Source organism: Bactrocera oleae, chromosome 3 (genome assembly GCF_042242935.1).
Source record: "Bactrocera oleae isolate idBacOlea1 chromosome 3, idBacOlea1, whole genome shotgun sequence".
In the NCBI taxonomy this organism is placed as follows: domain Eukaryota; kingdom Metazoa; phylum Arthropoda; class Insecta; order Diptera; family Tephritidae; genus Bactrocera; species Bactrocera oleae.
In genome coordinates, this window is record NC_091537.1 from 47,551,492 (window position 1) to 47,571,382 (window position 19,891).

Sequence of the window (19,891 nt, forward strand, 5' to 3'; positions counted from 1 at the left end):
TTAATGTACCGAGAAACATGTGTACCAAGTTTCATAAAGATATCTCAATTTTTACTCAAGTTACAGCTTGCACGGACGGACGGACAGACGGACGGAGGGACAGACGGACAGACGGACGGACGGAGAGACAGTCACCCGGATTTCAACTCGTCTTTTCATCCTGATCATTTATGTACATAACCCTATATCTAACTCTATTAGTTTTAGGTGATACAAACAACCGTTAGGTGAACAAAACTATTATACTCTGTAGCAACATGTTGCGAGAGTATAAAAATATTACCATGTTTCCCGTATCGCACGCGGGCCGTAGCTGACTGTGAAGGTAGCGTCACCGCTGTTACTTCCTGCATTGACACGCTAACAGTAACGTTTTGTAGAGAAGCCGTAAATGGAACCTGCGCGCAAGGTCTTCACTCTGGCATCGTAGCCCACTGTACCACCAGGTCCAAGGATAAAGCTCCCATTTTTGTCATAGACGACGGTATAATGATGGTCCTGAAGTGTTTGTGAACGGCACTTACCTTGTTACGTTTAAACGCATTGCCTTTATCAATGGTACAAGTTATATAGTTTTTTATGATTTTCTGTTGGACTTTATCTACGAATTGAAAATTGAAATGAGTTGATACAACCAAAAAAAGTTTCAGAACTCTTTTGTAGGTCGGTAAATTTCTTATAAAAATATGTGTTGATTCTCGCTTAACAATTATTTGTTTGTGTTCAATAAAAATCCAAAGAAAAAAAGCAAAATTTCCTGTGATATTTATATGGGAAATCGAAAATATCAATGAGGCACCTCTTAATATTAATATTAAGAGCTCAAACTTTACCCGAATTTTTTTTTCATCATTTCGGTTGAGATTATGGTAACTAAGAAAAAAAATTAAAACCCACTCTACTGTGCAGTCTGGATTTCTGTATGACCGGCAACTGCAATTCAATAAATTACAGTAGCCGTCAACCGTGTGACTGTCAGGTGTAACTCAATACCTCGCACAGGTATTGAACTCAGCAGAAACATTAGCAGCGTAAACGGCAGCAGCGGTAGTTCTAGTTGTAATAGTAGGTTATAAATAAGGGAAATATAATTTTAATAAATTAGTTTTAGAACGGAACTCAAATCGTTATCATTTAAAATTAAATAACTCCGTGGTAGTCGACAACACCGTCGCTACCACTCGCAGTTAGTAAGTGAAATAAAAAATAACTTATATATATGTATGTGGTATAAAGTCAACCAGCAGTTTGAAAATCTTTATATTAATTATATGGGCGCTAAGGGAAGTATTGACTTGATTCAACCAATTTTTGACATACAGGCATACCATAATCAGAAAAAGGATTATCTCAAAATTTAATTAATATATCGATCAAAATTTAACAAAAGGCACGAAGGTCCCATATTCTGTATCGTGGAGCTTTAACAGCTATGGTCCGATTTTACAATTTGTAGACTTACGATGGCATAACTTAAAGGCACAAAGTTTTATCCCCATATACTATTTGTGTTCAAAAAGTAAAGGGAATTTAGTTGGCTGATACTTTTTGTATGTTCATTTATGGTATATGTAAATATACAGATAAAAGTTTCTAATCTTTGTTATTATAAACTGTTTTTATACCGCTTTATTAATCCTGCTAAATAAAAAATGTATCGAATTAAAGCAACACATTTCATAAAATATAAGATATTGGGGAATTATTTTGATCCTAAATACATATTACATACAAAAAAAGGGTAATAACATTTAAATATCCGAGGGTAAATATTTCTTTGGAACTGAGCGCTGTTGCAACCATGAAATGAATTTCAAAATGAAAAGGAATGCCGGATTGCGTAGCGGCGAGCTGTTACGGAAAATAACCCAAAGCGTGCCACCCAGGCACGAGCCTGTCACCTACGAAAAAAGGTATTATCCAGTTGAACTATCAGCGGTTAAGGATAATATTAACCAAATATTGAGAAAACGGCCCTAAGTTTTTATTTTCACTATACAATAATTTCTGCAAAAGCGTTAGGCATTCGAACAAAATAAGAAAATATTCCTGAGTTATATACTTGTATATGGGAAATCAAAAATTACAATGTGCCACCTGTTAATACCAATATTAAGAGCAAACATTTTACCATAGTTTTTATGCTCTGAATAGGGTATATTAATATGTTTGCCACGAATCTTGCACAAAATACCTTTTAAAAATATATACGGTATGATCAGTGTAATAAGCTAAATCGATTTATGTCTGTCTGCAAATACGAATAGTTCCTCAGTTTTTGAGTCTTATTTCATGAGCTTAGGATTAGATTATAGTCTACGATAACGGTACAATCTCCGAACAAAATGTTCAGATCACACCGTTTGTCTGTCTGTATACACGCGATATAGTCCCTCAGTTTTTCAGGTATCGACCTGACATTTTACACATGTTCTTTTCTTCCCAAGAAGCTGGTCGATTGTCGGAACTGTCGATATCGGATTACTATAGGATATAGCTGCCATACAAACTAATCGATCAAAATTAAGTCCTTGAATAGAAAACGTATATATTAGACAAGACAAACGAAACTCCTGATATGATTTTATCTCCGAAAATATCTAGAAGAAATGTTCAGATCGGAGCATTAATCAGATATTAAAAATGGGTGCGATCGCCGCATGAATGCCTTAGACATCAGTTAGTAAAAATAATTAAATTAATCGAAATAATTTTACCGCACTCATGAGGCTGCTGGCAGAGTGAATATAATCTTATTTATTCTGAGGAGGAGGATTGAGTCATGTTATGTAAATATAATACTATAATCATGTTTACAATAATATGTGAAAGATTATTTTAATCAAATGCTTATCAGAAGTAAACGAAATTGAATGAACTGCTTTATTATACAATAAAACATTTAATAAATAAATAAAATTATGAAGGACATATGTATGTGCACGTATCACACAAATTTTAGACTTCATGCGTTTGCACTTATAACTTGCCTTAATATTAGACAATTGCACCAGTAACTTCTGGTTAGCAAATACTGCAAAAGTTTTAAATTGAAAAGGGTACTTATGTGGCTAACAGTTTAATTATTTCATGCTTGGACAAGTTTACCTGTCATTGAGCAATACCGCACCCACAGCATCTAATTATGTTATAAATAAATATGTGCGCGTTTAGTATGCATTATTATTTGAATACAAACACGTTTCATGTAAGCATATTTAGGTATACGTTCGTTCATTGTAATATGGGTTAGCCATATTGAGAAAGTTAAATTCTTATTGAATAAACTAAAGAAGCGTATGTACCTATTCGAATATTAGATAAGAAGTATTGCATATTCGACGAGTGATAATGAAGTGTTTTGATAGTATTGTTTTCCAAGTCTTAATATCCACAAAGTCCTTAATATCGAAAACCAATATTTTGTAAATGAAGAAACTGTTCTCCAAATCATATTTTTTTTTCAATAACAGAAAACTAAATCCTAATAAAGTATTTGGCTACAACATGATGCACAACACAAACAAATGTTCAAATGAATAGTGATACGTAAAATCCTTCAAAAGTGGCATTGCATTAATGTGTATAGTCCTAACATTTAAATTTTTCTCGATACGATCCCCTTCGTACGGCTGATCAGTGGAAAGTTCATTAGCCACTAGGAATGACCACTATCAGATTACCGACAATGCTGTTCATTCATGCATTTAACACGGGACCCAATTGCCACTATTCAGTAGATCCACCACTTACTTCGTTAAATAACTCATCGTTATACAAGTAACTCATTCTCATTCTCTCTACCTACAATAACTGCAATTACCTACCATTAATAAATAAAAACACACCTCTTATTTATATAGATATCATTATTTTTATTCAATTCACAATATTTGTATTTTGTTTACACTTTCAGTTTTAATTCATTTATCCTGTTTCTCGGTTGGCTTTGAGTCATAGGTAAAACTTCTGTACTTTTTATTTCTAATAAACTCATCAAATTAAAGTTCATATACTTACCTTTTAAAGCTTTGGTTTTATTTTCCTTTTCCTGACATGTTTTTTTATTATCACTTTATATTTTATCATCACATTCTTCATGTATAAACAAACTGGCTGGGATTTAGAATAACATCCACCGAAAAAATATATTCACTTAGTTTCCTCTGACTTGTGGTTTTGGAGATATATGCATTTAAAGGTCAAAAATTCAAGTTTTTCTTTGATTCATAATGAATATATGTATTTATGGCCCCGATGAGATTGAACGATCGAAAATAGTATCTGATACCTTTGAGAACCTACCGTTTTGTATTAGATATATTGGTGGAAACGAGATTAAATTAGCAGAATCGCTCAATTCAATTTCAACCAAGTTCGTAGTATTATTCAAACATTTTTATGTCGCAGTGCAGTGGACGAAATCGGACTACAACCACGCCTACTTGTCATGTAACACAATTTTAAATTCCATCCGATTCTTTCACTTTCTAGTATACGCTTAATTTGAATCGGGATAGAACTTTGCAAGAATACTGTCTTTGAGGATTGCCAACTTATAACCAATAGTTATCCACATAGGACCAACATTTTTCAAACCCCCATGGACCCAACTTCTTATTGCGAACTTTTTGTCGAAAATATTGGTCATTATGTATATACCCGTGTGCCAAAAATTGGTTGAATCGGATCAATAACTCCCTTAGTCCCCATATACCTAATAGAAACATTTTCGAACTTCCGGCTGACTTTATACCGCAAATATCAGTCAATATGTGAGTTAAGTTAATGAAATTGAAGGAGCTCAGTTTTCTAATAACAATGTATAATCGGATGAACACTGGCTTTAGCCGCCATATAACTTCCTATCAGTCTTTTAATACATCCGGTTGACTTTATCATATATTGGTGATGGTATGTGGGTATGTTAAGGAAACTCGGAGATCTACTTTCTCTGTTAATAATATAACAGTATAAGTAGGTATATGAGGTATTGACAGATATAGATATATAGCCTATGCTGAATATGTCGGTAAAATGTATGAGTTATATTTTTATAAAGCTGCTTGAAAATATGTTCTCAGGTATACCTAAGCAATGTCAAAGATTAATGCAGCAAGCCACCGACTTTCAATCGGACTTTAAACCGGGTAGGTTGGTCAAAATGTGTTATTTTTTAATGAAATTAAGTGAAGAAATTGTATTAGCAATTGTATAATTATCCAAAAGGTTTAGCGTGATATATTAATGGAGTTAATCTAGATATTGGTCTTAATCTTAAATACAATGAATTCCGATCCTCTGGTTGACGTTTTCTCTTCGGATGATTTTATAACACATTGGAGGAGGATTTGAATGTAACTTTAGCGGAAGCAAAGTAAAATATAACAATAAAGCTAAGTGAGTCTATGTTATATGTCCTATAATGTAAATTAATAATCTATATATATAAAAACGAAACCCGTTTTCCGTTGTCCCGCCATAACTTGAGAACGGCTAAACCGATTTGGCTGTTTTTTTTTTGTGTAGCTTTCTAATACTCTGTAGAAGGTTCCTACGGAAAAAAATATTAAGAAAATGTCTCAGAAAGATTGAAAAAATACATTTAATTTTGCATATTTTAAAAAACGCGCGTAACGAATGTCATCATCATTCACAGCCAAAAACTATATTGAAAGAGCACCGTTTTGCAGAAATGTGGTTACTTAATTAAATTCTATCGCACTATTTTTTGAAAATTACTCGCCACAATTAAATGTACCAACTTTGACGGTAATATTATTAATACCAGTGATGATTTCATTTTAATGTAAGTATTTAATAATAATAAAATATGTATACTATGAGTTAGATTTAAGAATAGAAGTTAGATTTCATATACTAACTGCAACCAAATACGAAATGCCCTAACCTTCCAGCCAATTTCAGCACTATTGTACACAGACAAAATTAATTAATTGCTTGTATTTTACCAGTCGCACAAAATAATTATTTAAATCATAACTGGCTCGGTAACTGAGCTATATAGACAGAAAAATATGCTGAAATTTGTTTTGATAATAAATTATACTGATTACTCAATATAATTTAATGATACCTTAGCCACAGCAAGGCGTGGCCGGGGTCTTCTAGTATACAAAATTTTATTGTAATCCATTAACGATTTTGTCGAATAATGAATGTTGAAAGTATTACCCAACGTCTGAAAATATTTTCTTTGCCTTAATCCTCGCAAGTTGCAAGAATATAAAATATTTGGTTACACCCGAACTTAGCCCTTCCTTACTTGTTTTTTGATCGATTTAAGTCTCTTATTAAATCATCTTCACAGTTTTTGAAACGTAGTATATTTAGGCTACACTCCAGGACATATTCGGAATGTATGGATCCAGATGAACTCCGTAGTCTATGACTGTTCTGGGAGAGTACTTGGTTTTCCATAACAGGTAAAGAACTTTTTTCTGTATGTGCTATGTGATGTAGATGTCAGATCATAATAAAATGTTTTCTTCGTTGATTTTTCAAATGTAATTGTCTGAAGTCAAAAATGGTCAAATCGCTATAATTGTTTTAAAAGCAAATATTTTCGATTTGTAATCATCCCATTTTCCCACATATATTTGTTTATAACTATAATCATCATCCCATTTTCCCACATATATTTGTTTATAACTATAACCAAAATATATAAAAACCCATGCGAAATTGGTGTTCCGCTCAATTCTTTCATTTTCTGGATGCCCACGATGTCGTAATATTTTCGTTTTTCTTGCGAATTTGAATTTTTATGCCAACTGAAACTGCGATTTCTTCAAATTTCACATACGCTCACATCTCGCTTGAGCCCTCATATGTAGTTTATTAAATTCATTTAGGTACAAAGTTCTACTTAAATAATCATTTTATTTAAATTTACACATAACTTATCGAAATTAATTTAATTAGCAGTTGTTGCCGCTATCTTATATTGCATTTACTCAACTGTTCGTTTTCGTTTTTAAAAGTATCCATCCGTTTGTTTTTAGCTGTGTCAGTTAACAAAAGTTAACTAAGCTAGTTTTTTGAGCTGCCAAAACTGCAATGTATGCAGTTTGATCGCGCAGGATTCAAATGAACTGTATGACCGACAGGCGCAATTCAACACCTTGCAGTAGCCACCGACCGTGTGACCGGCGGATGTAACGCAATGCCTTACACAAACTTAGGCGTCAGCAGAAATTTAGAAAAGCAGCGTCAATGGCAGTAGCGGAAATATTAATAGTAGGTCATAAAAAAGGGAAATGTAATTTTAATAAATCAGTTATAGAACGGAACTCAAATTTGTTTATTTAAGATAACATAATTCTGTGGTAGTCGACAACACCGTAGAGTATTATTTAAATAGTTCGTGGGTAGTCGACAACACCGTCGCTACCGAATAAACTAAAAGGAAATAAAAATAAAAAATAACTGGCGCCCAACGTGAAGGCTCGTGAAAAGTGCTGTCAAAAAACAAAACAACCCCATCGTTATTGTCCCGGTACATGAATTCGTCGTTACGAGAAAAGTACTGAATTATTAATCCGCAAATTGCCATTCCAACGTGGAAGAAAGAAGATTACAATCAACGTGGAAGAAGGAAGATCGCAACCAAGGAGGAAGAAAGAAGATCACAATCAACGTAGAGAAAGAAAATATCAATATAATTATGTAAGTGAAACCCCTTTTCATATCCGCCATATATCGACTCTTTAGTAGTATTTGTTTTGACTGTAACTGTATGACTGCGAAACTGTCGACTTAAAATAACGAATCAAACGCGGGCAAGATATGAATGAACAGCAGTTGCAAGGTATTATATATGCGGCCGTTAGCGCCGCACTGCAGGTCAAAGAAAAGAATTCGAAGCAGCATAGAGCAGCTTACAAACCAATCCAAAACTGTGACAGCCCCCGAAATCAAGGCCTACGAGCCAATAAAAATTATAGACGGTGTCGAATGTCACGAAGGGCTGGAAGCAGTTAAGTCGGTCCCAGAGTTCGATGGCTCACAAGAACAATATGTGTCCTAGCAGGAGGCAGCATCTCAAAGAACGTCTGATAACAGACGCCAGAGCTCAATTTATTTGACGCAAGAAGAAAATGATGGATCCCAATACGAAAATTATGATGCAGCGGCATAAATAGAAGCTGAAAACGAAGCCGGCTATGAAACAGATGCTCTTAATTTGTTAGCGGAGAATCCTTGCTTAAAAAGCCAATATGACATTGACATAGTGAATGCACGACCGCTACATAATACGTCGAACGCAAAGGTGGAGATCGCCAGATGTCTTAAACTGCAAAGACAAATACAAGACGTAGTGGAACTTTTTCTTCAAACGGCCGTAGAATATAATAGAACGTTCCACTCTATGATGGGCAAGAAGACGATTTAGATCCTCAATGCCAGTTCACATATTTTCCCGAATATTGCTGCGAGGCTAGAAAAAGCCCAACAGGAGCAAATAGATCGGAGCAACGCTTATCGCCAGAATATGGTCTTCGAAGTGGGAGAAAAATCCAACAAGAGGTTAGGCGACAAGGTCACCCCATTGCATACTGAAGAGAAGGTTGACGCTGATTTAGGAGCAACCGTTCTAATTAAGGGGAGGGTGGTTCATAAGGACAACTTCAAATGAAAACTTCCGATACAGTTATTTTGATACAGTTTCTTTTAAATACATTTCAGGCATTTGTATATCTACGTATTTTTGACTTCGGCTGCGTTGGCAGACTCTAAATTAACAGACGGTACTCCTGGACGGTACTGCAATAATTTGGAACGAGACGACTTATATAAGGCATATATCGAACTTAAACGAATATGGACAATACATACAAGATATCACAGAATTGATTCATGTCTTTCCACAATCGTTAGGGACTTTAGGAGTTCACCATAGACATTCTCGGAGCTTACATTTTTTAGGATCGGCACTAAAGTTAATAGCTGGCAGCTCTGACTTTGATGACTTAACGCAGACAAGACTAACGGAATAAGATTCTAACTCTTGAAATTCAAAATTTAGTAATTGCAATGACCTTGTCATAGTTTAATACTTATAGTAAACCCTGCCATTATTGACGCAAATGACTTGGAGGCGGTTATAAAGGAGGGTTTCACGGGAGTTACAATAACCTAATTGCTGAGGATAGCTAGGGTTAAGGTTTTAGCGAATAAGGAAATAATAATATTTGTAATCAGCTTCCGTAGACCTAAGTTATTATGTAAAAAGAGTACCATTTTTCCGTATCGCATGCTGGCCGTATTTTTCCCTTGTTAGATAACATCGTAGTTGACTGTGAAGGTAACATCACCGCTGTTACTTCTTGCGTTGACACGCCAATGGTAACGTTCTGTAGAGAAGCCGTAAATGGAACTTGCGCGCAAGATCTTCACTCTGGCATCGTAGCTCACTGTGTCACCAGGTCCAGTGATTTAGCCCCCCTCTCTGACATAGACAACGGTATAGTGGTCGTAAATAATGCGCTGGTCGAGGTGAGCGTAGATGATGGCTCTGAATTATTTGTAAACGGCACTTACCTTGTTACGTTTAAACGCACCAACTGGTGACTTCAGCGGGGCTCAACGTACCCTACCATCATGCCCTTCTACGCTTACCATTTCTTCACAAGTTGAGCGAAAAGATCTTGCAACTCATATCTGAATTACGCATACGAACAAGTGCTACACCATTCGCTATCGCCATCGTCGCAATCACAATTGAATTAATCGTCTTACTGATGCGTAGGCGACAAAAGGAATCTTCGGAGGCTGTGCGGCGAGTATTGGAAAGGTTGGGTATGAGTAGTTAACAAAAGGTAACTAAGCTAGTCTTTTGAGCTACCAAAACTGCAATGTATGCAGTTTGATCGCGCATGATTCAAATGAACTGTATGCCCGACAGACGCAATTCAACACCTTGGAGGCTACCGTGTGACCGGCAGATGTAACGCAATGCCTTACACAAGCTTAGGCGGCAGCAGAAATTTAGAAAAGCGTCAATGGCAGTAACGGCAATAGTAATAGTAATTTATAGATAAGGGAAATGTAATTTTAATAAATCAGTTTTAAAACGGAACTCAAATTGTGTTTATTTAAAATAACATAAAACTGTGGTAGTCGACAACACCGTCGCTATCGCATAATCAGAATATTATTTAAATACAATAGTTCGTGGGTAGTCGACAACACCGTCGCTACCGAATAAAGTAACAGTAAGCGATAATAAAACAAGAGAAAACGTTATCTTCGTCTGCGCCGAAGCTATAATACCCTTCACAGGTGCATTTCTTTTAGTAACTACTATATGTATGACTACATGTGAATACGTGACTTGGCAACGGTTTGCATCCAACGGAAAGCATTTTGCCAGTTCTTTCTAACCAGGTTCTTTGCTATAAACAATCTTTCATTCGAATTAAGGTTAGTTATTGAGGTAGATAGATCTTTTAGACATTTACATAAATTTTAATTTTTTAAGCTGATTGATTATTCACATTAATTAATGGAAAACAAAACAAATTTTAATATTTATAGAAATTAGAAAATATATAACATATAATAATATTTATTATTCTATAATACATTTTTATATGATATATAAATTACAATAATTACATCTATGTCGTACACTTTATATTACAATACAAACTTAAATTTAATAATATTGAATCTAACATATTGTATATCTATATATATAATATATCTATTTTCTAAAGCTTAAACATATTCCGTCATGATCACTATATGGTGTTTCATATGTGATACATGACGTCATTGCAGAATCCATGTTTGTCAATCTATTGCTGTTTCCTGTTTTGTTGTGGCGACCTTAGCCAATGAAGATTGAAATCCTAACTGTTGCAATCGAGCCTCCAAATCATCAGTTGCTGTTAGGCGACATATGTTAAAGTCACCAAGGACTACTGACGGTCCATTATACTGTTCAATTATCTGACGGATATTTTCCACTTGGTTTCTAAATTCCGGAAGTCTATAGCGGGGGTTCCTGTACACAAGTGATATGGAAACTGTTGAATTGTTTACGTTTGACAGTTGGTAAACGTTTGTTGAACCGGTGTCGTTTCTTGAAAATGATCCTTCTGATAGACCTGGGCACCTATCTTGCTTGTAGTATATTATAAGGCCGTTGGCAGGGCGTCGTCGGGATGATCTTACTCTACCCTCTAGATGAACAGCAACTTGTGTGTATGTTCCACCTTGACTTTTATGTATCGTGCTGAAGCCATAGCTGGAATGACCTGAAACTGTCTGCGTTCTATGGTTATTTGCTCATTTCTCTTGTATTGGAATGATCGGACCACGCTCATGATTGATGTCCAATCTGCATTGCGACTGTGAGGCTGCTTGGAACGTGCAAAGCTTCCAACTCTTGATTCTGCGAATTTTATTTATTTAGTGAGCTCAAAGTACCGAAATTGATCCCAAAGCGGTGTTCCTGTAATTGTACTGTAATGATCATTCCTATTCGGCGCAAATATCCATCGATCTCCTACTGGCGGCAGCTGCTTTAAGTCACCAAACACGATAATTGGTATGCCTCCAAAGTAAGCGGTGCTCCTGAAAATTTGCTTTAGCCTGCAATCTAAATATGCAAACATCTTTGCTCCAACCATTGAAATTTCGTCAATTATAATAAGTCAATATCTATGAGATTGGCATGAATTGTGTTTAATGTGTCACTATTTAGTGGCCGAAGATCGCCGGAAGACTGGTTGACGGGGAGTGAAAAAACCGAATGAAGGGTTAGGCCCCCAATTCCAAATGCTGCTTTGCCAGTGGGTGCACAGAGTAACACCTTGGCTGTTTCGGGATTGGTTCCTGGTAATAGCTAATAGTGTAAGCTCGCAATGTCAACGATTGATATATAGTTGTTATAAGCCGACTCTTGCCCACTCCAGCACCGCCTCCGACATATTCGAAGAAGATTTCATTTTTACTGACATTGTGCATTACATGAGCAAAATATTCCCTCTGTTTGCTGTTAAGTGACTGCACCATTGCCAGTAAATGGTCTTCTAATATTAGAGGTGGGAGTTTAATTAATCGAACCGCCTCTTCCTCTTCCTCTGTATTGTTGTGCTCTTGAAAAACATTAATGTCTCCTGTTTGCTCTGGAACGGCTAGAGCTCTAAATTCGGGATCTAAAAGTTGTGAGGCAGCTCGATCATCAGCTGTTTCTTCTGCTGTGACATGAAGGTTTTCCAAAATCCGTTCTAGTTCGTTCGATGAAAATTTGTCATATCTGAGCTTATTCAGCTCAATTTGCTCCTTGTGTGAATTGCAAATACTCTCGACGTCATTATTTAATAAGTCTGTTTCCTCATTTCTCCATGGGTGAAACATCATGGCGGTTTCTCTGAAGAAATCGGCTCTTGAACTTTCAACGCTAAAACGTTTCCAACGCAGAATAAGGGCTTGCTTCCTTTTCCTTAGAAATCCTGATCCATCCTTTAATGCCATTGGAAGTGCAGCTGTCGTGTCATCCTCGTTCTCTACTTCGTTGTATTCTTCGTTTTTATCAGAAACATTTCTGCTTGTTTTGCAAAATCTGAACCATGCTGCAAAATCTGCTAAGCATAGTTCTTCCAATTAATCGGGCCTTTGAGAGTAGTGCTCCAGCACACTCGGCACATATATGTCCGTAGAGTCCTCCTGTAAAGCATTCAATTCAAGTCGGGGCTTTATCATCCTTACTCGGTTGTTTGGATGTGATGTATTTATAAATATTTCCCTATTACTAGCTTCTGATAGATGCAGTCCCAAAATATTATGAGCTGCTTCTTGAGCCGATATTTCCGATCCATTTACAAATTTGGTTCCGATGTGCTGCAGTTTTCTTTTAATGGATTTGGAATTTAATGTTGATACTCCTCTATTGGATTTATTTATATAATTAATGATATAGCTGCAGCAAGCGTATGCGTCCAGAATGAATTGAATGTCCATATTTGCTCTATGCAATTTAAGGATATTTTTATTATAGGCATTTAGAAGCCTGTCTGAAAATTTTCTCTTTAGGAAAATGTGTGGCTTTTTTACAGATGAGCGAAGAGCAAGCTTGTATCCTTCATAGTCAGTGTTGATTCGTTCATCCGCTAAAAAATTTTCGAAGCAGTTCAACCGTACTATTTCTTCCTCTGGAAGATCCGTTAGAGTTAATAGTTCCTGTATTTTTTGGAATTGAGCTTTGTGTTGCTCAATAACTTCCTCATTCTCCAGAGGGAAAAGTTTTTCTGTCCGTGGCATCGGCGGATATGGCATGTTGAATCGGCACACTTGTTTTCCATGTAGATCTCTTAGGCAAGCTCGACCATGTCATGTTTTCTGTGTTTTTGATACTGAATGAATTCCAGTAAGTCCAAATCATCCCCATCGGTTGTGATGTGTCGATCGATGAATGTTTCAACATCATTTGTGTTGGTGATTCCATCACTTTCCAATTGTGGTGCGTTACTTAGCCAGTACATGCCATGACAATGTGGTGATCCCCTATGCTGGAATTCAATTCTGTAGTAGTAGCGGACTACTAAATTCTCTCCAAATAGCCCGTTTTGTAATAATTTTAGCATTTGGCGGAATCGATTGTCGAAATACCTGGAACATGTAACTAGATCTGTCCTTATCAGTCTCGCCTTTTCAGAGCTTGATAGAGCAGTAGCTTCCTCTTCCGAAATGTCTACTTTATCCACCAGTTTCTTCAATATGACTAACAACTCAGGCCATTTTGTTTCTGCAGCAGACATTGTGATAAAAAATGTTGGCAAACCAAACTGGCGGATCATGGCTAAAACTTTCTTCTTTTCAGCCTCCCAATGTGCAGGTGAGGATCGAAGTCCTTTGTGTACATGATAGCCTTCATCATGCTGGAAAAGGTTGCTGACAAAATTTTCATCCCTCACATTTGCAGCAGTTATATTCCTCGATCCAGACTTTTTACGCAGGCAAATGGAAATTGCATTTTTAATGCGCTCCAACTCGTAGAACTTATAAATATACAGGAGCACGTCCACGCGCACACAACGCCGATCATAGCGTCGAATTTCAGAACGTGCAATTTTACTATAAGTTGTTGTAGTTGTCCTCTTTTTTCCGCAGTAAATCGTTGAATACGACAATTCCTGAGCTTCGTCGTCGGTTGTAACGTCTCTTGGGCATCTACCTTGTCCTGGTGCCATTGCAACCCGTTCAATGGATCGATTTTCAACGGGTTCATTGTCCATTAAAGTCTCCTGACCACCTGGATTTAAATCCTCGTCCATTTCAAGCGGTACATTTTCCTAACGGGCATTAATAAGGTCTCTTACTTCTGCCTCATCTGCAGGATCCGCAATAAATGGCACAGTTTCCTCGTTTCCAGTATTTGCCAGCCAATCACTTGACATTTGGATATTATGCTTGACGTAGAGCTCTGTACCCAGCAGATAGTTTAGTGCCTCCAATATTTTTGCTGGTCGCACTGTCTCCGTCATAAAATTTTGTTCATATTCAAATCGACGTTTCAAGTGCACTTGAATAATATGGCTGTTATCAAATCTTCGTGGAAGCATGGTGACTGTCTCTACAACTGAAATGGGAATATTCGCCACTGCTCCACGAATAGCACATTGTCGTTCATATCCTAAGGAGATGATGCGCATAAATGGGATCCTCGGTAATATCAGTCTTTCTTCTAGACACGTTAAATCCTGAAGGCATTCCGGAATACCAGGAAACTCCAATCCTTCCGATAGGCAGATATTTGGTATCTTGCCCTTCCTAACAATACGATAGCATGTGTCGCAAAAGTTGTACTTTTGGTTCGAAGACGGAAATTTTGATGACAGATAAAACACTTTTCTGGCATCTTCTGAGCGCGCAAATTTTGTTGAAGTCTGACATTTTTCTAGTTTTTTCACTTGATGAGGGAACCAAGTGCCACCGCAACATACGCATATTTCAGTGGGTCCTTTCTTTATCAACAATGCGTACATATCAAAGATATTGGCAGCTCGACGTTGACGTTCTTGTTCTTCTAGCTGTGCATCAGGAGAAAGTTCACGACGTCTTCTTATATTCCTCCTGGTTTGCCTCTCGCTTTCTAACTGACGATTTGCGGGATTCGATCTATGCAATTGTACTCTTTCCAAAGTTGATTCCTGCTCGTTTGCTAGTTGTTGCCTGGTTTGCTGGCGGGTCACTCTTCTTTGAGAAGAATTTAAAATTTGCTCACGACGTCTTCTTATTGGATCTTCTCGACGACTTCTCCTCAATGCTGCATCTCGTTGCCTCTCTTCTTCTCCTATTATTGCATTCTGGCGCCGTACAGAACGTTCCATTGTGTCGCGCTCCTGCTCCGCTGCTCTATATTCCGGATCCAAGCGCCTGTTTGAATGACCCATTGTACTGCGCTCCTGCTCCGCTGCTCTATATTCCGGATTGGTTCTCCTATTTAAATGTTCCGCGGTGTTGCGTTCCTGCTCTTCAGTTCAATATTCCGGATCCAAGCGCCTGACCGAATGTCCTATTGTGTCGCGCTCCTGCTCCGCTGCTCTATATTCCGGATCCAAGCGCCTGTTTGAATGACCCATTGTGTTGCGCTCCTGCTCCGCTGCTCTATATTCTGGATTCAAACGTCTATTTGAATGACCTACTGTATTACGCTGCTGCTCTTCAGCTCTCTGAAGTAGGTTCTGTCGTCTAGTGGAACGTGCAGAACTATCACGAGTTCTCTCCTAATTGCGGTACTCCAAATTTGAGCTGCGTAATTCTGCAATATAGTCAGCGTTCCTTTGTCTATTATTTTCCAAATTTTGACTATATTGTCGTCGGCTTCGATTCAGAGCATTGCGACGTCTTTGTTCCTGCGATTGCCTAGATACTCTTGGCATTTTCAAAAATAAAAAATATACTAAAACATTAATAAATTAAGTAATAATAATATAATTAAAAGAATGCGTATTATTTAAAATAAAGGATTTTTTCGTTGATTTTGAAAGTTATTTGCGTTGTGGAAAGTTTAAGCTGCTCGCGTAAACTGAAGTGATCCGATGCGTTTTTTCATATAAGAACTTTATTTAGATTGTCAGTTTGTATGGCAGCTATATGCCATTGAGAGAAATCAATGCCGGATTTCGTGAAGATATTTTATTTAATGAACAATTTTTCCATACAAGAACTTGATTCCGATCGTTCCGTTTATATGGCATCTATATGCTATAGTAATCCGAAGTGAAAAATTTCTTTGGAGATTGCATTACTTCTTCTAGCAAAAACTTATGCCAAATATTGTGAACATATCTCGTCGAATGAAAAAGTTTTCCATGCAAGTACTTGATTCCGATCGTTCAGTTTGTATGGCAGATATATGCTATAGTGATCCGATCTGAACAATTTCTTCGGAGATTGCATTACTTCTTCTAGCAAAAACTCATGCCAAATATTGTGAACATACCTCGTCAAATGAAAAAGTTTTCCATGCAAGCACTTGATTCCGATCGTTCAGTTTGTATGGCAGATATATGCTATAGTGATCCGATCTGAACAATTTCTTCGGAGATTGCATTACTTCTCCTAGCAAAAACTCATGCCAAATATTGTGAACATACCTCGTCAAATAAAAACCTTTTCCATGCAAGTACTTGATTCCGATCGTTCAGTTTGTATGGCAGATATATGCTATAGTGATCCGATCTGAACAATTTCTTCGGAGATTGCATTACTTCTTCTAGCAATAACCCATGCCGAATTTCGTGAACATACCTCGTCAAATGAAAAAGTTTTCTATACAAACACTTGATTCCGATTGTTCAGTTTACATGGCAGCTATATGCTATAGTGATCCGATATCGGCGGTTCCGACAAATGAGCAGCTTCTTTGTGAGAAAAGGACAGGTGCAAAATTTCAGATCGATATCTCAAAAACTGAGGGATTAGTTCGCGTATATACAGACGGACGGACAGACAGACGGACATGGCTAAATCAACTCAGCTCGTCACGGTAATCATTTATATATATACTTTATATGGTCTCCGACGTTTCCTTCTGGGTGTTACAAACTTCGTGGCAAAATTAATATACCCTGTTCAGGCTATAATAAAATATTTATTGTATATAAATATTGGTATTATATGTATTATAAAGTGGTTCGTTCCCAAATGTTTTGGGATGTCGATTGCCTGTTGAATTCAGACGCATTTTTTAAAAGCAACTTCAGAATGAAGCGTCAATCTATTAATAAATTGTGTATTATTGTATGTTGAAAGGCCTGGAAAGGAAAAATACTAACTACCGGATGCAATTCAATTTTAAAAACGTATTGCAATTGCTACATATGCTGTTGGCTCTTCTGCAGAATACAGTACCGAGCAATTGGAAACATGTTTGGAATTGGAAAAAGCACTGTCTGCACCATTCTAATTGAGTCTGGAGATGTTTGTGGCCTTTGTATTCTCGTCCCAAGGAACGAAATTCAATTGCGGTAGTATTTAAATGGTTTTGAGTCATTGGGTTTCCCTCAAGTGTTAGGAGCTATTGGTAAGAAGTTCAACACCTTACAATGGATTTATTTTTTTAGAAGGATGTCATATAAAAGTTCGCCCAACAGAAGAAGATGCTGTTGACTATTATATTTAACATATAAAGGCTGGTATTCCACAGTCCTTCTGTCTTTATTAGATGCGAAGTAAATTTTTTCATGAAACTCGTTCAAACTTCTAACGTATTTCTTTAATGTTATACAAGTATATGTCGCTTGGTACATCAACGTTGGTAGTCCGGGCCATTGTAATGACTCTTCAATATTTGAGAGTTTATCTTTAAAATGTTGGTACAATCTAGCTTTTTTAAAAACACGAGTAGACAAATATCGTCAGTTAATGTTCCAGACATTTTGTTGGGCGGATCTGCGTTCAAACTTGGTAATACTATGTTCGCACCGAATTGAAATCCTCTTGAAAACACTATTTGTGGATTGTGGAACCAAAGTCGTTCTGACCGACATTGTGTGTTTTAGATGAGTTTTCATAGACAGTTCACACATCTATTTGTTTACTTTTTTATGTACCCTACAAGAACAGTGCCGGTCATCTGATGGGTAATATGACAGTCATAGCTGAAAAAATTTTGTCAACGCGCAGAACAAAGTTTCTCTCATTTTCTTAATAGCCTTGTGCAAAAACTGATGTAAACAAACGTATGTGTGTTAGTTTGCATCTCTCTTTAACACATGGGTATTCGGAATTGATTCACTATATATCTATACTGCTCACTCTCATGTCTTCTTCAGAGTCATTGCTGACCATAAATTCGTCATAGCTGAAAATTGTCAGTTATGACTGAAACGCTATAAGAAGTGAAAAATTCTTTTGCGCAGTAGATAAAATAATTTTTATTTATTTAATAAATTTCAAACTTTTAATCAACATTAGTTATAATAATATACCTGTATCTAAAAAGAAATGCAACGAAAATATAATTAAATAATAAAATATCAAAATATATAAATAAATTTTCACTTGATGCCATCTCCTCCTCTCAATAGCTCTGCGTACGTCTTTCTCCAATCAGTGGATAGTTCTGAACTTAAAAATGCAAATGTAAATTAACAGTACTGACGTAACAAATGTGAGTGTATTAGTGAATCCATCAGCAGTTTCATGTAGGGTACGTTTGAGCCAATTATGGAATGTAAACAAATTGTCAACTGACATTTAGGGCTGGCACAATATGTCTTCTAATAATATCGATTAAATTAAAGCAGGCACCGATTATAATGAGTGGAATGTAAGTTTTTAAGGGGTTTTCCGAGAAAACTGAGTTTTCGTTTGACAGATTTTGTATGGATGAAAACACAAGTTTTCGCGTGAAAACCTCTTTTGTCTATAAAAATACGAATTTTGTGTCGTACCAAATTCCAGTACTCAAACACAAATACTTTCAGCTAATATTATATATTCAGTATATATATGTATATATATATACATATATTATATATAGATATAGGTATTAATATAAAATATATATAAAATGCAAAATCCTGATTTCACACAATACATTTTTTAATCCTACTTTTGGCGACGAAGGAAGTCAATGAACGCATATTTTTCTAAAATATCTATAATTTTTCATCATTTTTCTTCATCGCTTGGGTCGCCTTTAGGAAATCCTCTCTCATTTCCTCCATTACTAACACTCTTATTAATTTTCGGATGTGGCGATTCTTCCTCGAGCCTGTACAGATATTTGCCCTATTTTGTCAATATCCTAGGAAAATATACATTCATATGTTATAAAAGACAATAACAATAAACAAATAAACACATTGAGAAATATTCCATAAAAAGGCGTATATTACGAACTAATGTTTACATACATATGAATGTATTTATTTAAAATATACGGCGCATTATGGAACCTACATACTCCAATACAATTACAACTTACCCATTAGGCTGTCCTCAATAAGCTCGGCGGAGCAAACGCTTTTGGAGCCACCCACTGCTTCGTGGACCGCAGCATAATGGTTCCACACTGAAGGCGAGCCACCTGATTTTCCAACTTTTCGTTTCTCCTGCCTAAAAATATAAAAAAAAAAAAATATTTAATAATCGTATCTAAGTTGTGGCATTTTTTCTAGCTACAACTGTAACCAAACGGCTTAGGCAGCCTCGTCCCACAATACTCGCCTTTTTTCTCACAATATCACCACTTGCCATTTTCACTTATTTTGCTTACATTGTTTTCTTCACTTTATTTGTTTCTTTAGTGTTTTCAATTTGACAGTTTGTAGTGTCAAATGTGGCACAGAGAAATTTCGAGTAGATTAACTCCAAATATCCTCGGTGACGAGATTAATAACTGCCGTTT

General features: G+C 36.4%; 1 pseudogene; it reads left to right on the forward strand.

The window, feature by feature from the left end:
* The first annotated feature begins 17,335 nt into the window (after positions 1-17,335).
* LOC138856055 (uncharacterized) lies at positions 17,336-17,969 on the forward strand (annotated as a pseudogene).
* Positions 17,970-19,891: the final 1,922 nt, after the last annotated feature.